This window comes from Papaver somniferum, chromosome 4 (assembly GCF_003573695.1).
Source record: "Papaver somniferum cultivar HN1 chromosome 4, ASM357369v1, whole genome shotgun sequence".
NCBI lineage: Eukaryota > Viridiplantae > Streptophyta > Magnoliopsida > Ranunculales > Papaveraceae > Papaver > Papaver somniferum.
In genome coordinates this window covers 112,245,728-112,263,216 of record NC_039361.1, presented here as the reverse complement: position 1 = coordinate 112,263,216, position 17,489 = coordinate 112,245,728, and the positions used below count along the sequence as shown (strand labels likewise).

The window sequence follows — 17,489 nt, the reverse complement described above, 5'->3', positions numbered from 1 at the left end:
ACGAAGGAGTTTATGTTGAGATAAACGGAAGAGCCTTTGTCCGACTCATATCAGTTGGTTGAATAGAGTTGATACCAAACATATTTCTTGTTCCTTTACTGTTTGGAATACGAACCAAAGGGATTGATCCAAGTACCTGAATTATTTATAAGTTGGAGGCATGGGAATACAGACGGAACTAGGTGAACTATAGGGTTAGTTACTTGGTCTCAACTATACGAAGTTAGTGGAATTTTTTGTAGCGGCTTAATCCTGAGAGTATTCAATTCTGGACTAGGTCCCAGGGTTTTTATGCATTGAAGTTTTCCTCGTCAACAAAATCTTATCGTGTCATTTACTTTTATTTTCCGCATTATAATTGTTTTATTATAATTAAAGTAAATTACACAAAGGTTAATTCCTATTTACTTGATAAGAAATCCTATTGTGTTTGGTTAAGTCTGAACCTTCATATCAAGTAAACATACTTCGTTGTTGTATTGCCTAGATCTCGTATCCATAGACGATCACACGAAGTATGAACCGATTAGTTCTATTGTCTCGACTCAGTCCATAGACAATCACTTTCGGAGAAAGGACTTGTAGGTAGGAAAAGTTTTAGATTGAGGTATATTTGGGTACCCTCTCCTTTTCAAATTATAATGCGGAAATATAAAGTAAATGATACAACAAGATTTTGTTAACGAGGAAACCATAAATGCAGAAAAACCCCGGGACCTTGTCCAGAATTGAATACTCTCGGGATTAAGCCTCTACACAAAATTACACCTAACTTCGTATAGTTGAGACCAAGAAACTAAACCTATAGTTCACCTAGTTCCGTCTGTATTCCCACGCCTCCAACTTATAAATAAGTCACGTACTTGGAATAAATCCTTTGGTTCATATTCCAAACAGTAAAGGAACAAAAAATTTGTCTGGTATCAACTCTCTTCAACCAAGTGATATGAGTCGGAAAAAGGCTCTTCTGTTTATCTTAACATAAACAACTTCATCAGGTCCTTAGATCTATTTTATGTTCAATTACCGAAGTAATCGTTTAAGATTAAGACAACAACACTATTAATCCAAAGAATTGTGTTGATGCCGATCTACTCAATTAATCAATCCAATCTATCACAAGGATAAACCGATTATTAATTGGGTCCTCTTTTACGAACAAGTATTGTGCACACCAAAGATTATGAACCCACAAATCAGAAATCTTCAATATCTTCTTCGTCTTCAAATATTCTTAGATCTTTAATAATAACCTGCACACAATCACTTGAATATTTTATGATCAGCCACGCAAAAAACGAAGTCTTTTAACAATGGATTATCACAAGATCGTCCTTAGCACTAACAACACTCTAAAGATCCTTGTCAAAACTCTGAACTAGTTTGAGTGAATCTTATATCAGAAGAGAAGATTCTCAAGCATAAACAAACTAGGTGCAATCAGATTTCAACCACCGTTAGTCAATCAAATAAATCGAAAACAAAAGATAAACCGCAATTATCTAGTTTCCCACCAACGGTACACGCTAGAGCTTCTCAATCCCAAAGAAGACTTTAAACTGAGCGGCCGTAAGAGATTTCGCCTAATTAGGTTACTCTCCTCTCCAAATAGGCGGCTACACCAGTAACAACAACAAAGAGGAAGTCTGTTGTTACGAAGGATTAGTTTGCTAGAAAGGAAAACTTCAAGTATTTATAAACAAGGAAGTTTGGACACCAAGGAATTTCCAAAACCGAAAAGATTCTCAAGATATTCATTAATGCACAAATTCGGTTTCCACAATTCCTGGAAATGCTCTGTCCAAAAATAATGAGCGAAATCTCTTGGAAAATCTAATTAGCAAATGCACATTACTAATTCTTGTATTTCCGTACAAAATGAAATTAATAACCTTAATTAAAATATTCTTAACTTATTTATGTTTCGTTCCTGGGATTCTCTTCCCTTAGCTATTAAGGAATAACTTTGAACAATTAAAGAAATAAACATTCATAGCACGTGTTCAAAGTATGTCGACATCCTTACTTTATAAATTCTCTTTCACACTTACAACCTTGAAACCGATTTTCCACACTTCCAAACAAGTTTAGAATTGGTTCATCTGACTTTCAAGAACTATGTGATTGATCAAATAAACATTCAATCACAATCATGGATTTAACGGTTCTACCAAAACAAGTTTTGGTTCTACCTCCATGTGAGTACTGTGCATACTCACACTAGCTTTCCAAAATTCGGTTGACTAGGTACTAGGATCGGTTCCCCACATATATATGGTATCTAACTTATATGTTTTGCACATGTTCATATGATAGGTTCCCCTTTGCCTAAAAACGTGTTGCACACGTTCATAGGATCGGTTCCCCTTTCTTCTATAAACCTTGCTGCACCCCATACAAGGATCGGTTCCCCTTTGTGATGTATTTCACCTCTTACTATGATCGTTTCCCCTTTCCTATATTTGGCCAGACATAACACAAACCCGATCATACCATCTCAGGTGATTACTTAAGATCGATTTCACTAATAAAAGTCATACCAATACATAAGTCAAGCCTTTTTGAATAGTTTTACCAAGAACACAAACAAGTCGTGAACGGTTATACTCAATTACACATATTGGTTTTTCATAAGATATGCAATGAATAAAAATACCAATAACACCTGGCAGTTTCCTTTTCGGTTCACAAAAAAGTTTATGAACTTACTTCCTTAGAACACATGTAAAACATTGTTCCCTAGGATGAAATCCTCACCTCATACCCATACATAATCACAATAACATTCAAATGATTATGGCGATGTCTTATCCACAAAGTTTAATGGTTAAGCAATAAACCTTGTATTGTATTCCTTAATACTATGTCTATCTAGAGTTCAAATATGCTTCGCAGTTATGTTTTCAATATGCACGACTTGAAATATACGTTAGGGAATGAAACAGTTTAAGTCAAATATCACTAACCTCAAGTGTAAGGATGATTGTTGTCGTTGTAGCTCCTTTCTTCTTCACATCTTCAAGTCTTCGCAATACTTGTAATGTCTCATTATCCTAATACTTTCAAGCTAACCTATACGAAGTTGAATCTAGTACATAATCAGGCGACTCTTAACATGAGTTTTGATTCACTAAAATATGACAACCAAACTTGACATACCAACGCTTGGTGGCTTCAACCAAGCAATGCTCTAACAAAACTGATTTTGTTTCAAATGGTTCATATATATATATTTCTATGAGATGATGAACATTTGAACAACTCTCTTGAAACAAATTTAGATTCATTTGATTATCTATCATGATTGGTTGATCATCATATTTGATATAGAAGTGTTAGATGAATATGCCTACGTTATAAGTGTTAATACGGCTAACTTCGGTTAACTATTATTGAGCCAACAAGGTACACACGTTTGGATACGGTTCATCCATATCTAAATATAGGTATATTTGAATTGTGTGTATCAATATAATACCATCTAAAGATGGAGATTGATTGCTTAGTTTCTAAGAAGACTTAGCTTTAATTTTAAATCATGAGTTCATTTAACGGTGAATATCAATTGCTTTATTACTAAGATTTCTTAGCCTTGATTTTAAGCAACCCTGATTTGAAAAACTATATAAGGGAAAACTCTAGCAGCTGGGAAACCTAATCTCGACATGCTTGTATGTCCTTGTTGTAAACTAGAGTCGATTCTCCTTTAACCTAGGTTTTTCCAAAACCAGGTTAACGATTTGAAGACTTTATTTGGGATTCGTGAAGCCAGATCCAACTAATTTCTCTGTAGTTGCGTATTCTGATCTTAATTGTTCTATCGTATTGAGTTTTATCTTCTCTAAGATTTACTAGAGAATCAGCTCTGATAGGTAAGATATAAAAACTAATCACACCAGTTATTCGTCTCAGACTCTTGTGATTCCACAATAACTTCTTATGTTAATAAGTTAGGTTATTATGAGGTGACTAATATTTCTAGGCTGCTCTTCGGGAGTATAAGAGCGGATTATTAGTTGAGTTTCCTGTTCACCTTGATTTATCTTAAGACGGAAACAAAACCAGAATAGACATATCTGTGGGAGATAGATATGTTTATAAGTCTTCGACTTTGCGTCGTAGAAACTCTTAGTTGTAGATGAGATCAGCTAAGGGAATCAAGTGCACGGAGTCCTGCTGGGATTCAAGAGGCGTAAGGAACGCGGTTGTACCTTAATCGGTGTGAGACTTGGTTAGGGCTCAACTACATTCCAGTCCGAAGTTAACTTGTATTAGGCTAGAGTCTGTAGCGGATTAATACAGTGTAGTGCTCAAATCTGGACTAGGTCCCGGGTTTTTCTGCATTTGCGGTTTCCTCGTTAACAAAATTTCTGGTGTCTGTGTTATTTCTTTTCCGCATTATATTTGTTCTTCGCGTTCTTCTTCATTTGCAGCAAGAATTTCTTTATTTCTTGCTAAAATTCCAATGTTTGGATCGATACCCCGAGCAACATTTTTGGTTCTAGGTCTGTGGGTTTCATTTCTCTTATCCATTGTTTTATAATCGAATCGACGATGTTTTGATTTTACGATTCACGGCGATGTTTCGGTTGAACGAGGAAAATTTTTTTTCCTTCCACAATCGGAAGATAATATGAAACTGGAAGAAGAAGAGTTGAAATGAGTAGAATTGTTTTTGATTTGGTTTTTATACAGTTTTACCAGAAGGGCATTTATGTAACTTTAATATCATATAGGGTACCCCTTAACTAGAGTCTTTGGCTGGGTATAAATTGATGGCCCCTAAATCCTTTTAAGTGGCCCCTAAAAACGCCAGGTAATTTATATGCATCTATGATTTATTAGGCATATATGCATATATAATATGAGTTTTGTAGATTATATATTTATGAGATAAATAAAGGAGAATATAAATATTTTAAATTTTTGGGAAGTCTTCCAAAATCTTACATATTTTGCAAGACTTTTATCAAGGAAAATTTATACAGAAAAGTCACTCAAAGTCTTGAAAATAGGAAAGTACATAAAGTCTTTGAATTTTCAAGTTTACAATGAGTAACACAAACTTTAAAAGACCTTTTAACAATCTATAACCAGTAACATAAACTTTGAAAGAGATTTTAGAAGTAGACAACCAATAACATAATACTTTAGAATTCTGTCAAAGTCTTTAAAAATCACTAAAAGTATTATTGAGTAAACCCCTGTTAAAGAAGATAAGTCCCTCTTTTACACAAAAAATATAACTAAAAATAAGAGTCAATTAAACTGGTTGATAATTTAGCGCAAAAACAGGATAAGAAATCTGTTTCAGAAAACCCTGAAATGCTTTTAAATTGAGTATCAAGAGAAAGTAAAGATCAATTCCAATAAATTGAGAGTACCCATGGCTAATTTTTTGAAGTAATATAGTTTTAACATCAAATTAGAAGAAAACCCTAACTTGTTTCATGAATCCTATAATCAAAATCAAGATGAACAAGCATGAAATCGCTTAAAATCCCAAATCCATATGAATAAGATTGAATTCAATTGAATATAAAATAAGATAATCAAATAAATGAAATTCAATTCAAACAATTTCAAAGAAGAGTTTTCCCCCCACCTCTTGTAGAACAAAACCTTTCAAAGCTACCAAATCGAATCAAACATGGTAAAGCAAGCTTCAAAATTTTGAATTTTTGTGATAAAATTTTCATTTCTTTTGCTGTGAGAAAAAAGAGAATTCAAGAGTGAAGAAAGGGTTGGATTCTAATAGAAGTTCACCCGTAAAAGATTATTAAAGAAGCAGAAATGTCCAAAATGCCCTTATTTCGACTCAAACCCGACACATACCCTAGGCAAGTGTCACTTCGTCGAAAAATAGTGTATAAGAAAACCCTATTAACATCCGAACGTGCAACGGGCAGGCTCACACAAAGAGAAATATAGTTTTCTCAATCAAAACACAACTAGGTTTCACGCTCCACATTGCGATAATCCTAGTCTTCCAATCCAAACGGATTGGGCTCGCACCCTAATACTTTAAGATAAAGGACGCGGGTATTACATTTTTTGTCAAGTTTAAGTGTCAAACTATAAGTCTTGATTACTATTATACTTATAGCTATGTCTCGGATTAGGATAGAATGTGTAGTTGAGCTTTATACTTCACGACGTTCATCGATTGAAGACGAAGATCTACTAAGGGGAGCTTGGAAGAAGTTCATCAACAAAAGTTATGTGGATACTTGAACTCATCTATCACTCAGAAGTCTATTCTATTTTATCTCCTATTGAGCCTAAGTCGTATAACTATCTAGACTTTTACATTATACACATTTGATATTTCAAGCTGAGATTAACTCGCTTATATCTTTCTTGAAATATGTGTTGGAAAGCTTTTTAATTTAACTACGTTCATCATTATACTTTACGAGTTTAGTTGGAAATAATTTATTTGCTGAAAACTAAATAATGAGTCAAAATATGATCATGTGAAAATCGCCTTGTAACATCTTACATGATTTGTGTGAGACAGTCATTTGATGTAGACTCGGAATATTTCATATTGATCATTCCATCACTTGAAAATTACTTATAAGCTAATAGTTTGTGTGAGACAGCTATTGTCTTCTTCTAAAGATGTTTCTGATTGAAATGAGAGTTTAGAACAATTAACCATTGTCTGGATATTGCACAATATGCATATTGTTGTAAGAATGATTCAGGTCCGGGAACCAAGTATGCATACCCGTATGCTAACGGTTTTAACTGTTAAAGTCCGGGATCCAAGTTTGCGTAACCTTTTGCAAACTGTTTCACCTGAGTTCGGTCCGGAACGACAGTATGCGTACATGTTTGCGAAATGTCGGACATGACCAAAGTCCGGAACTTAAGTTTGCGTACCCATTTTGCAAACATATGTATTTAAGTTCTAAAATCGGTTAAGTATGATTTCATACTCATGAAAAAATAAATTCATACATTAAGGAATGAAATCTTTGCAAACCGTGGCTAATTGTTCATGAATTGATTCTTATGAATCAAATCCGATTTTGTTTCAATTGTGTCTTGTATACTTCTATGAGAATTTAAGCAACGGAACAACTCTATGAGTACCACAATTAGATTCATTTGATTATCATTTGATCTAGAAGTGTTAAGATGAACGAGGTTAATACAAAAGTGTTCATATGGCTAACTTCGAACTTAACTTCCAATACTTAAAGAATTTATAAGGGATGTAAAGATTTTGTTCTTGATGAAAACACTTGAGAAGAATTGGACCGTGATCAGAGTAAACTCTTTCTAGATTATTAATACGAATTTGACGAAGCACAAACACCCAGTCATCATTCATAAAAACCCTATCTATTTTTTCAAAAATCAGTTCAGAAGGAAATTTTCATCAGTTACCACTGGTACCGGAGGAAGAGAAGTAATTGGAGTTGGTTCTAGGACAACTGCTTTATCTAAGAAATCTTCAACGACTGGATTAGGGCTGCACATAACCGACTCGACCCGCCGACCCGACCCACACCCGTCGAAAAATACCCGTACCCGAACCGACCCACATAGGTATGGGTCGACTATGGGTGAGGCACGTGAAAACCCACCGTATGTTGGGTCGGTTGCGGGTAGGAACTTCCTTCCCCCGACCCGACCCACCAACCCGCCCAATATTCCCTAGCATGCTACCCCTTAGATTTTCTATCCTAGAATGAATCTCAGCCATTGGATTGAAAAAATAAAATACCTAACCCTAACTAAGCATCGCACTCGCAGCCCACACCTATCACTTCGGCCTCTTCTTCTCTCCTTCTCATAGACAGAGTCACGGAGACTCTTCTTCCTTCGTCAATTCGTTGTTCTTGAATCTTGATTAGTGAACTGAAGGTATGAATCAACTTAAAACTTGTTCCCAACTAGTTGAACTCTATGTATAGTTGATTTTTCTTGACTTTCTAAATAAATCTAGGGATTCATTTGAAATTGATTTCAATTTCCCGCAAGATATAAAATATGACGGGTAACCCACCACCCGACCCGACCCAACCCGTCTTATTGTGGGTCGGGTGAAAAGCGACCCATTGTTATGGTGGGTCGGTTGCGGGTGAAAAGTTCAATTACCCACCAGCAGTGGGTCGGGTGGTGGGTGAGGCCAAACCCGACCCATGTGCAGCCCTAGACTGGATTGCTCATCATAGCATTGTCAGTAAACTGATTAACAAACATATATGAAGAATAGGTCATCTTTGTAGAAGTATTAAAGACCACACCAGATGACGTAAAAACAAGTTGAGACACATAGGTGAAGGAATCTTACAAAAAAACACTAGCACCAACATTACTAGAGAAGGTATTCTCATTAATTCCTAGATTGAAAGAGGATACAACAAGAGGAGAAAAATAAGGATAAGATGACATATGAGGCCATCGAGGAGTTGGTATAAAAGTTGAAGGTGTATTAAAGGAACTGTTACCTATAAAAACCGATTCAAAAGAGGTTCTAGATCTCTTGCCCTTTCTATCATGAAACAAATAAGCAGGATCAAAAGAAAAACTCTCTTCAAAAGGATCAAAAACATGATTAGATGATCCAACATGACTAGGAGGTGCCACAGGAATAGAGTTACTAGAAGATGAAGTTTGCTCCCTAATGATTAAAAAATATATTGCAGGAACAACAGATGTAGTAATAGGTAAAGAAGTAGAGCATGATCCTCTCAAAGAGAAGAATGACAGAGAAATCCGAAGGCTGAGATTTGACATCTCCACTAGCAGCAACCTAGATGTTCCAGAACTTTCACCTTTCTCCAACACAGTAACAACCTTAGTAACAACAACATGCGTAGCCTTTAGATTTGGTGCAGGTAAAGCCGTGACAAGAATCCTCCTTTGAATATACTTGCATTTATCAACATCATGGTTAAGTACGAAACAATGGGTACATGCATGAAATGGCAGTTTAGGATAAAAACCAGACATATAGTATGTTTTCCTAGCAGTGTTGAAAACCACTTTCTTTGTCATTGGTAGGTTCAAAGGAACCATCACTTTTTCTTCATAAAAGTTAACAATATGAGTCTATACTGCTACTGTTTTACCAATCTGCTATGTTAGAGCATAGCTCGGTTGAACTCACCAAGTGTTGGTAAGTCAAGTTTGGTTGTCATATTTTAGTGACTCAAAACTCATCTAAAGTCGCTTGATTGTATATTAGAGTCAACTTCGTTTAAGTTAGCCTAGAAAGTCTAGGAATCTTGAGACATACAATTATTACTCTGAATACCTGAAGAAAGTGAAGAAGAAGCGAACTACAACGACAACATCTTCCTTCCTCTTGAGGTTAGTAATATTGACTTGAACTGTTTCAATCCTAACGTATCTTTCAAGTCGTGCTATATTGAAAACATAACCGCGAAGCTGTATATACTGTACACATTGTATGATACTCTAGTGATGTGACATGGTCATGATTGTATGATCATAGTATTAGGGAATTAGACTACGAAGTATAACGTTTATCTTTTAAACTTCATAGATATGACATCGACATAATCTTGTATATACTGTTATGATTATGTGAATGGGTTATGGTGAAGATCCTAGGAAACAATGTTTTACATTTTTTAAAGGAAGTACATTCATGAACTTGTTTTATGAATCGAAAGGGAAATCGCCAGGCTTATTGATACGGCTATTCATTGCAAATCTTTGGATTACCAATAGAGGAAAAGCTTCAATAGTTAGCCACAAGAATTATCAATATAAAAACAAATTGAAAGTTGTCAAATTACAAAATCAAATTTAAACATTCCGTAGAAAAGCAATTGGATTTTAAAAAATTATTATCTCAAACAGTAAGTGATTAATCCATGGAAGATTTAAACTCAAAACAAAAATTTTAAACTAGGGTTAAGAAATAAACATAAAAAAATCAGAAGAATAAAAAAAACAAACTGCTTAAGAATTAATAAGCATAAATTTTAAAAGAAACTTAGATAATCATTAAAACTGAGAAAATTTGAAGAATACTAGAAGAATTGATCGAAGAAGATGGATGAAAGTTCAAAGCCGACTGAGTCAACGTCGCACAACTAATTTCCTTGACAATCGCCACTACTCTCATACCAGTTTAAAAGAACCGGTTCAATTACTACTTGATTAAACCGGTTCTCTAAAACTCCAAACGTACCTGATTAGAATTCACTTCTTTTTTTTACTTAAGATTAAGATAAGGAAAAAAAGACTTGTTTTTCTTTCATTATCCACCAAATTTTCTTATCGCAACCTTTTATTTTATGTCTTTTTCATGCAAACTATCGAGAAAATTAATTAGATAAAATAGCTTTTACCTTGTCAACTGATAGTGAGAGAACGAAACTTGGATAAATACCAATACCTATTACTGGCAGAAAGATACAGATTGAAACAAAAAGTTCTCGTGGTCCAGAATTAAAAAAAAGAAGAATTTTTGGCATTAAATTGCTTGTATTCATAAAACATATGTCATTACATAGAATAATGAATAAATAGGAGTTAATATCATTCCAATTGCCATCACAAAAGTAACGAGTATTTTGGCATTAAAAGATATTCGGGACTGGTAATTATGCCAAAAAAGATTACCCCGACAATGCAAGAGAAGCCATCGAGAAACTACTGAACATTGAGAATATTTTTGGCATTGGGATAGCGATTCGTCCCATTTCGTCGAGATAAACGAGACGTATTCTATCATTACTCGTTCCTGCAAAAAAAAAAAAAAAAAAAAAAAAAAAAACGCTGCACCAATAAATCCATGAGAAATTATTTGCAAAACGGCATCATTGAGTCCCATACCTACAGAGGCTATTCCTATTTTCTCCCTTAAAGGCCTTAACAAATAAAAATCTCATATTAAACGGTGATGAAATCCTCGATTCCTATTGGCCGATATATGCCTTTTCTAATACATAAGCTATGGTGAGGACAGTTGGCATAATTCTATAGGTTGTAATAATTCAAATTTGGTTACACTTTGGTTATATCAAATACTTAACTGTTCGTTAGTAACTGTGTAGACAAAAAAGTAGGTGGACAATACTTATGTCAAAATTTGAACCTAAATAATTTTGTTACATCGGGTTTACACCAAAACTTTGCTGTACATTACTAACACCGTCAAAGGTGGACGACACTTGCATCAAAATCGTTAAAGAAATAACGTGAAACTTTAAATTAAGGAAACCGTGTTAGAAAGTAATTAAGGAAATCCATTAAAAAAAACACGAGAAACTCTTAATTAAGGAAATCGGGTCTTTTTATGGGAAGGATTCCAATAAACGTGAAACTCTAAATTATTGAAGTACAAGAGCAACCTCCTCAATCACTTTCTACAGTACAATTTGTGGGTTACATGGATGATTCACACTAACTGTACATGAATTAACATGCTTTGGGAAATTAGCAGTAGTATGACTAAAAACAGCACAATCACTGCACTTTGGAGGTTTCCAGGAGTAATCCATTTTGATTTCAATAGTATCCTTACCCCCTAGAGTAAAGGTAAAAGATTCTGAAAAATCACAGTTTACATCTACTTCAACACAGATTCTAGTATAACTCATTCTAGTTTTGTTAAGAGTCTGAGTATCCAACATATTATTAAGTGTTTAACTATTCAACATTCAGATTTTTTCCATAGAACTACAAAAATTTACTATTCTTATTTTTATCCGTTACGTAGATAATTGAAAAAGCTTTTCAAATATATAAATTTTACAAAAATCCTGTGTATATTTTGAAAGATATTAAGTTTTTAATTTTTTTAATATATTTTTAAAACAATGGTATTTACGTAAATAAATTAAGAATAGGGATAACTAAGTAATTCAGGGGGTCTCCTACCAAAAATACCTCTTTTCTGAAAGATAAGATAAGGTAAGATGTAAGATGTAAAATAAAACTATGTGGAAAATTCTGAGGAACCCAAATCTGGTTCCTCTCTCTTTGAGAAACCCATCATTAAGATTAGTTGTTTTAGATCAGATTTGACTTAATTAACCTCCGTTAGTTAATTACTATTATTAAGAGAATTATTTTTATAAAGAAAAAAATCGTTGATTTGGATAAACAACGTTGATAGTTGATTGACAATGTTGATTTGGTTAATGGTCAATTATTAGGCGGCCTTTTTTGTGGGCGTTCTTTTTGGGCCGTTTCTTTTTCAATCTCATCCTTTCCACTTTCCTTTATCTAGCATAATATCGAAACAAGATTTTGAAGACCGCGAGTGAAAGCAATTACGGAAGAAACTGCTGCCGTGTTTCGAGTTTTTTTTTTTTTACCAGTAAAGAAGATCACGGGAGCATCATATTCAGGTAATCTCTATTGTCTTATCTTCTTCATCTTTAGTTGCAAAGGATTTGGGTTTGGTATGCGTTTGAGAAGTTTTTCTGATAATGAGGAAGACTCTTTTTTTCTTTCTGATGCATCAATTTTTACCTCTATTATTGTAGCCAATATTCCTTCATGTAGTTTTTGTATGATTCATAGAATCGTTTCATGCAACAAGTACGTTTCCTAATGAACCAATTAATTAAGCTGTTAATAATGATTTACTTTGGTGTTTTTGTTTTTCATGAGTTTTAACATTTGTCAACGTGTGATAGATCAATCTATCACTGAAATTTTAATTATCACATGCGTTGTTTCTTCTTTAACCCCATCTTTCCCTTCATCTAGCATATCAAAACAAGCAATTAGTTAATTCCCTTTTTAGAAGATTTTGAAAATGACTAGGGATAACAATTACATTTACGGGAGATTCTTCATCACCATCCCTTTTTTTTACACTATTCCCATTGTCACCGTCTACATAAGGGTTTTCGTCATCATCTATATCCTCTTAGTTGAGGAGATCAACATCCAAGGAATTAAAATTGATGCCAGTGTGTTTGGGTTTTGATTTTTTTACCATTAAAATAATCATCGGAGCATCATATTCACGTAAACTCTATTTTTTCATTTTCGTCATCTGCAATTGTAAAGGGTTTGGGTTTGGCAAGGGGTGTTGGAAGTTAATCAGGTAAACTCTAGGTTTGATGCATCAATCATTTCATTTCATCTGTTACTGTAACCGGCCAATATTCCTTCATATCGTTTTTGTATGATTCATAGAATATTTCATGCAAGGAGAATACCTTTGGAATGAATCACTCAAGCTGTTAATCATGCTCGATATACTTCGGTGTTTTTTGTTTTTTTTATGGGTTTTAGGATTTATTCACGTGTGATAGTTAAATCTATCACTGAAAAATATAATTATCACATGTCGTGATAATTGTTATTTTCACCACTTCATGCAATCTATAATTTTCACAGACAAAGCTTTTTATGATTGTGCTGACATTTCTCAATTCAATTTTTCTACCAGGTTGTGAAGGGAGTGTTCATGCCATTATCCCCTTCGAAGGGGATTCATTATCTTGGCATGTGACGAAAAATAGTACTATCGAAATAGTACTTTGAAGGGGATTCATATCTATTGTGCCTTTAGTATTAAAGGAATTACAGTGTCTCCAATGGTGATCACCAAAGTTGAAATGCAACAATATCCAGTGACGATAGAAATATCGGAATGAACAACTCTTGCACACCTTCTTATAAAGTCGTGGACATGAATTTGAATACCAGATGCATCATCCTTTTTTCACAAGAACCTATGTTCTCAAAAAAATAAGTACTACCAATTAAACTTTCTATGTTGTCATAATTGTAACTTTCAGATTTATGGAGTGATAATTGCAATTTTCTAAAAATTATATTGTGATAATTGTAATTTTTTGAATACTTAATAGTGATAATTGCAAGTTTCTTTATACTGTGATAATTGTAATTTGCTGATCATTTAGTGATATTTGCAAATTTTTAAAAATATATTGTGATTGTTGTAATTTTCTGAACATTGAATAGTGAACATTGGAAAAATTTTATCAGATCAGCCCATATACAGGTTAAGCTATATGCGACTGACCAAAGTGAAAGTTTGATATTTCACTTGATAAATAAGTAATAGATGGATTTCACATATCTGACCAAAGTGAAAATTTGATCTTTCATTTGAAAAACGGGTGATGAAAAAGATAACTTTCACTTAAAAATGGTTACTTTGTCCTCACAATTCGTGATTTCACTAGAACGGGGATAATAACTTCAGTTGTGATTCATCTAGCTAGATTGACGGTGGTATTAACAAAAAAATCAAGAAATTTAAGTGCATGGTCACGTGAGTGATTTTAGGGATTTTCTTGTTACAGGAAAACCAAAAAACCGAGAGATTTACGCATGCATGCAAGTGAATTTAGGAATTTTCTTTATATTGGAATTTTGACTTTTTCACGGTTATTTTCTTTTTCACTTTTTTTTAAAATATTATATATACACAGTTTCCCTATTCTAATGCAAGGCTAATCATGTAATCTAGTAATACAAAAAATTAAATATGGGTTCTACATACAAGCTTTCTTAATGATGGGTTTCATATATGAGAAAAACTAGGGCTGAGCAGAAAAACCGTAACCGCGGTTTTCATCCGTATCCGTCCGCAAATTTACGAGTAAAAACCAATCCGCAAGAGTTATGAACCGGACACGGGTGCATTTTCAAATCCGCATGCGGTGCGGTTACGGTTGCGGTTGGGATTTGATAACCGCGGATTACCCGCACCGTAGGACATTTAGGGAATTTATTAAAAGTATTAAGGATAATATGGGAAGTTGGGGTTTTATATATAAGGATCTTATATTTCTAAACCCTAATAGCCTTTTTTTTTTTCGAGTTCATCGTCTCATCTTTTTTTTTTCGAGTTCATCGAGTTCATCTTCGATTTGCAGAGAAGTTTCTCTTCTTTCTCTTTCGTTTCTTTAAGTTTCTAGGTTAATAGCCAAGCTCTTTGTTCACTAATCACTATCGTTGGCGATAGTGATTTGATTTTCTCGCAACCTCAAGCAAATACCACTTTCTGTTCATGTATTCAATATTCTTTGACTCTTTCATAAAAGGTAATTACTTTTAGGTTTACTTTAATTTGGTGTAAAGTTTGATTTTTCATCTAAGATTATATGGAACTGAAAATTGAGAATTTGAGATTGATATTTGTTAGATCATTTGTATGATTTAGTGGTTTCCATTATCAATTAAATTTAGATAATTTTAATTTTAGTTCAGATTTTTGTTTTAGGAATTAGGGTTAACTTTCAATTATCAATTCAATTGGGAACAGGGGATTCATTCTCATTTAATTGTATTCATTTTTGAGTTCTTATTTTGTTTTGGGAAATAGGGTTAAGTAACTTTGAATTCAATTGGGTACAGGGAATTCTAATTGGTGTATATTTGTTTTGGGAATTAAGGTTAAATTGTATTCATTTTCAATTTCTAATTAATTTTTTGATTTTCATTGGTTCAATCAATGGGTACCATTTTTTTGTGAATAAATCATATTTGGAAAAGGGGTTATTAATGTTGATAGCTTTTCCTTCACATCCAGGAAGAAAAGAAGTATAATTTTAGTCGGCTGAAGACGAAGGGATATAGACGAGGAAGCGTTGCAAAGAAATGTTTGTATTCTTCTAATAACAATGGTTAGAAATTTAAGATTACAGTTCTGAATTTAGTTACTGGCTCGCTGTGGAGTTGTGTTTTGGGTTTTGTCTATGATCTCAGTGCTCATTTACATGGCAGAAATGAACTGATGTGCTTTGAGTGTTTTACGTTTTATGTCATATCTGGCATTTAAGGAACTTAGAAATGTGTGGTTAAAAATTGAAATTACAGCTTGCTTTGTATATTAGTTGCTGATTGTGGTGGAGTTCTTGTTTGTCTTATGTCAATCTGAATGTTGATTGGCATGGCAGAATTGAAGTGATCCTGTTTGAATGTTTTTGATATGAGAATAAGCGATTAGATATTGAACTGAATTGCTTATTTTTGCTCGAGAATTGCTTATTTTTGCTCCCCTTAAGATTTCTGCTGTTTGTGACATTGGTTCCTTCGGCTTATGATATATCAGATCAAATTAGGAACTTATGATCAGAATGATGCCCAAATTTAGTGTTTACTGATTATCTATAACTCCTCCTCATTTTACAGATGCGGCAGAAATCTTGCAGGAAATTCCAGACATATCTATCATGGATTGAATAAACTAGTACTCGAATCCAAGGTCTCTTTTTCAGTTTTTGGCATCAGAGATTCATATGGCTTGGCACCAGACTTGTTGCATTTGAATTAGTACTCTTTTGTGTTAGCTGTTAACTATCTTATGTCTATTGTTGCTTTTGAATTACTGAATTAGAACTCTTTTGTGTTAAAAAAACGCCTGTACTCTAGTTTGTAACTTTCTAGTTTCTATACTTAGTTTTTTTTTGATGATTCTTGTGATCAAATCCCCGGTTAATCCGCAACCGGCCCGCAAAATCCGCTGATCCGCAGAGGGCAAATCCGCGGGTGATTGGGCCGGTCACGGTTTGAATTCCCAAATCCGCAAATTTGACGGTTTGGTTGCGGGTGACCCCTAATCCGCAACCGTCCGTCCGTTGCTCACCCCTAAGAAAAACTAAAAATGGGCTAGAAATATTTTTCCCCCTTTATTCAAGTTTTCGGATTTTTGCTTTCCCTTAAATAGTTATCACTTCTCCAGTACCACACATGCTTAAAAAAAATTATATATGAAATAAATAAAACGATCTTTTTTTTGAAGCAAAAAAAAAAAAACTGATTTAGCATATAGCCGAATTTTGTTTTGGGATTTTTACGAAGTCTATATATATGTGGACAAAGGTATTGGATTCTAGCGTTCCAATTTTTTCAGTCTGGTTCTGTCCACTCTTCGCGTAAATGATGTAGCGAATAATGTCACCATATGTCTTAAGATGATCAATATTCAGCTTTCCGTATATTTTAATTCTTTTTTTCCCTCCCTGGCGGAGCCATACTTTTAAAATGAGGGGACTAAAAAAAAGTTATACATACAATAGTGGACTAAATTTTAAAATTAGGTGGACTAAATGTTAAATATATCATAAAATTAAGGGCTTTTTTATGGACTAACATATTGCATCTACACAAGCAATGCAAAAAATACATTTGACCATATAAAATCTAGCACTGAATATACAAAATCCAGGAGTAATAAGTATCTTGGTTGGAACTTGAAGGGTCTCGTTTTGTATTGCCTAATCGTTTTGAAAGTATAAACCAGCTATACTCTATGGTTCTAGAGTGTGGAAGGGAAAATACTCTTGTCTGCTCGGGAGCACACAAATTCCTAAACAAAGTCAACAAACTATAAGTACTCCAAAGCGACAGGGTACAGTACTAAAGAATGAATGAAACAATATTAATGAATGAATAAAAAACGCGTTCTCTGACAGTTCCCTTCTTCATCTGAATAAGCCTAGTTTTCCAGCTGTTGAAGCTAACTCTAGTCTTATCTCTCTCAATCATAGCTTCTAGGGTTT

The 17,489-nt window shown here is 33.9% G+C and overlaps 2 long non-coding RNA genes across 2 annotated transcripts; both read left to right on the top strand.

Moving 5' to 3' along the window:
• The first annotated feature begins 12,213 nt into the window (after positions 1-12,213).
• LOC113274195 lies at positions 12,214-13,849 on the top strand. The gene is made up of 2 exons (XR_003322853.1): positions 12,214-12,347; positions 13,403-13,849. It is a non-coding gene; the product is annotated as an uncharacterized LOC113274195 (long non-coding RNA).
• A 1,693-nt stretch (positions 13,850-15,542) lies between these two features.
• On the top strand, positions 15,543-16,401 carry LOC113274194. Its single transcript, XR_003322852.1, has 2 exons — positions 15,543-15,611; positions 16,120-16,401. It is a non-coding gene; the product is annotated as an uncharacterized LOC113274194 (long non-coding RNA).
• The last annotated feature ends 1,088 nt before the right edge of the window (positions 16,402-17,489 follow it).